This window comes from Eptatretus burgeri, chromosome 4, assembly GCF_056783735.1.
Source record: "Eptatretus burgeri isolate ZD-2024b chromosome 4, Ebu_testis_v1, whole genome shotgun sequence".
Lineage (NCBI taxonomy): Eukaryota > Metazoa > Chordata > Myxini > Myxiniformes > Myxinidae > Eptatretus > Eptatretus burgeri.
In genome coordinates, this window is record NC_140964.1 from 31,033,562 (window position 1) to 31,037,339 (window position 3,778).

The following is a 3,778-nucleotide window of genomic DNA, read 5'->3' on the forward strand; positions in this document are numbered from 1 at the left end:
CATGCCATAAAAAAGTTTTGTTTCAAATGTTTTCAGTTCATGCCGTGAAAATGAGGAAGTGTTTTTTTTGACACGGCCGTGCTGTGTGAATGAGGAGGTGGTTTTGGACTGTCATGCTGTGAAAAAATAGGAACTATTCTGTGAGACAAGGTCTCGTGTTTATATTTTATCTCAGAACACGAACTGAAAACATTTGAATCAAAACTTTTATGGCGTGGTTTATGTACAAAAATGATTTGCAACTCGGGCGGTGGCCAGATGACATCATTAAGAGAAGCTTGTCATTTCCTGTGCCCACACCCAATGATTAAGAAATCTCCTCATCGTTGCTTTATAAGTGATTCGCCAGACAAAGTTTCCGCCAGACGGGATTTTCATTTTTACAACTGGGGCATGGATGATCTTTCTTCCGATGAAGACAACAGCCCACTACAGAGTTGGTAAGTTTGTGTATGATTTTCTCTTTGAACGATGAAGCAAATGATTATTAATTAAATCATGATAATTCTGATATATATATTTTTTCCCTGACAGGGCATTGGAAGAAATTGAGTTTACATATCACGACGTGGTTCATGAAATTAATACTCTTATTGAAGAGATCAATGATTTTAGAAGAGAATTGAAAGACATTTACAATGAGTGGCACGAAGTCTTATCACGTCCTCTCATCTCGAAGGAATTAAACCAATGGTGAGACACGTGTGTGTGTGTGTGTGTGTGTGTGTGTGTGTGTGTGTGTGTGTGTGTGTGTGTGTGTGTGTGTGTGTGTCTCTCTCTCTCTGTCTGTCTTTCTACTTACCTCTCTCTGCTCTTATTGAAGAGGTCAATGATTTATAATGACTGGTCTCTGATCTCGAATGAATTAAACCAATGGTGAGGCACGTGTGTGTGTGTCTATGTGTGTGTCTATGTGTGTGTGTATGTGTGTGTGTGTGTGCGTGTGTGTGTGTGTGTGTGTGTGTTGCTTTCCCTGTCTGTCTCCTCATCTATACCCTTGACTTATTTTTTTTTTTTCAGCACTATCGCACAACATCAGCTGTTGAAGCAATCTTGTACAACACATGATTTTCTGGAGGTAAATATTTCTGAATTATTATTAATATCACTCGTACAACACATGATTTTCTGGAGGTAAATATTTCTGAATTATTATTAATATCACTCTCTCTTTAGAATGTCGCCTTATGTTGGTTGCATCATTAGTTTGGACGTGGTTTTGTCAGTACACTGGAATTCATTTTATTGACCTTGAAAGGATGACAGGCTCCTGGTGTGTTAATTCAGTGGTCAACGAGGCTTACTCATATTACCATGTAATTATCTTTATAAAACCTAATTAATATCCACTTTTTGTTTCAAAACAGAATATGGTGTCTGAGTTTCGAAATCACAAGACATCTGAAGAAGATTGCTGGGAAAGATTATACATTCTCGCAAATGAATATTTAATATTTTCAATATTAATAAATTATATTTGTTTTGTTTACAATTACTTGATTCTGAATTACAAGAAAAGAATAAAAGAGATGTGAAGGGGGGGTTGGAGGGGAGGGGGTAGGTGCGCTCCCCCAATGACCCATCACCCCTCATCCCATCCCTCCCCTCCCCATGTGTGTGTGTGGGGAAGGGTGGGGGTGGGATGAGGGAGGTGGTGGGTCAAAGGTGGGGCGCACAGGGGGATGAGGGGGTGGGGCTTGTGTGGGCGGGGCTTGTGTGGGCGGGGCTTCGGTGGGGCTTGTGTGGGGGGTGTGTGGGAGGGGCTTGTGTGGGCGGGGTGTGTGTGGGTGGGGCTTGTGTGGGTGGGGCTTGTGTGGGCGGGGTTTATGTGGGTGGAGCTTGTGTGGGAGGGGTTTATGTGGACAGGGTTTATGTGTGTGGAGTTTTTGTGTGGAGCTTGTGTAGGCAGGGGTTATGTGGGAGGGGTTTATGTGGGCAGGGTTTATGTGGGTAGGGGTTTATGTGGGTGGAGCTTGGGTGGGTGGGGTGAATGTGGATGAGGCTTATGTGGATGAGGTTTGTGTGGATAAATGGATGGGTGGAGAGATGGGGGGATGGGTGGATGAGTGGAGCTTGTGTGGATGGGTGGATAATTTTTTAATTAAATAAACATGTTGTGTGTGGGGGGAACTAATTAACTAATCACTAATTATGTGAATATGATGAATATGGGTGGAGCTTGTGTGGGGTTTGTGTGTGTGGAGCTTGTGTGGGGTTTGTGTGTGTGGAGCTTGTGTGGAGTTTTTGTGTGGTGGTTGTGTGGAGGTTGTGTGGGGTTTGTGTGGGGTTCGTGTGGGGGGGGGTTCGGTGGGAGGGGCGTGTGTGGGCGGAGCCAAAAAGGGGCGGAGTCAAAAAAATTCAATTTATTGGAGCTTGTGGGGGGGGAGTGTGGTGGGGTTTGTGTGGGGTTTGTGTGGGTGGGGGCTTGTGTGGGCGGGGCTTGTGTGGGTGGAGTCAAAAAGGGGCGGAGTCAAAAAATTTCAATTCATCTTTGTCTTTTGTAATTCCTGTGAATAAAATGAACCTAAAATCTCTTCCCCTTCCAAATCATATGTCTTATAAGTCCAAGGAACCGTATCTATTACATCAACAATTTTAAAAAGCTCGTTGGTCCATCTTTTCGTATAACCTTTTTCAAAATGAGATTTCCACCTATATATTCTTACGATATCACCAACTTTGAACTTAGGTTTTCTGACATTAATCTCTTTTTCATATTTTAATTTTGTAAATGTTTCTGATGGTTTCATATTTGTTGCCGTGTGAATCGTGTCATTATACTTATCCACAATATCCTGAATAAAAGATGACCATTGTTGTGAACCGAGTTGTGTGAATTTTTTATATAGTCTCTCTTTTAAGGTACGATTAAAACGTTCAACAACAACTGCCTTCCCTTCATTAAAGGTACTGTATAATGTAATACTGTTATTTTTTAGAAAATTCATAAATGTCTTGTTATAAAACTCTCTACCCTCATCAGTCCACAATTTTTTAGGTTTTCTCTTACTTTTATTAAATATCTGTTGAAAAGCTAACATAAGAGTATTACCTGTTTTGTTTTTTAATTGTATAACCCACGCATATCTACTCCTCAAATCAATAATGGTTAAAGCATACTTGTACCCCTTATCATTATTGAGTTCAATCAAATCAGCAGACCAGATATAATCTACTTCCTTGGAATAAACTTTCCTTCTCTGAAACTTCTCTGAAACTGAAAAACTGAAAATTGCTCTTCAATCTTAATGACATCATTAGAGCTTACAAGTTTTTTGAATATCCAAGTCCAAGTTTCAATTTAGCACTGATCATCTTCTTCACAATGAACCGATCAACTTTTTCTCTCAAGGTTGGATTTTGTATCAGAGACAAATTATACAACATTTCTCTATCGGCTTCATGCTTTTCTTCCAACGTTGTGGTATTCCCATAATCAATATCGTGTCTCATGCACACTTCATCAACTCTATTGATAGGCTTACTCCAGGATTTAGGATTGTCTGCCTCATCTAATCTTTTATCCAAGTTTGTGCCTGGACCACAGAAAGAATACACTGGAAGATGTAATTCCCCTGGTATTCCAGTAGTTGTAAATTTACTTCCTGATAAAAACTTTTGTATATCTCCTCCTAGTTTGTGTTGGGAGATAAATTGATTTTTTTTTGAACCACACACCGAACATATACCTTTTTGTATAACCCTGTTATTTTTACTTTTAATATATGAAATATTTTTAGTATTAGTTTTCTTTTTACATTTGAGACAATAACTCATT

At 39.8% G+C, this 3,778-nt stretch overlaps 1 long non-coding RNA gene across 1 annotated transcript; it reads left to right on the forward strand.

Moving 5' to 3' along the window:
* The first annotated feature begins 425 nt into the window (after positions 1-425).
* On the forward strand, positions 426-1,525 carry LOC147027725 (uncharacterized). The gene is made up of 3 exons (XR_015056897.1): positions 426-693; positions 1,021-1,078; positions 1,368-1,525. It is a non-coding gene; the product is annotated as an uncharacterized LOC147027725 (long non-coding RNA).
* The last annotated feature ends 2,253 nt before the right edge of the window (positions 1,526-3,778 follow it).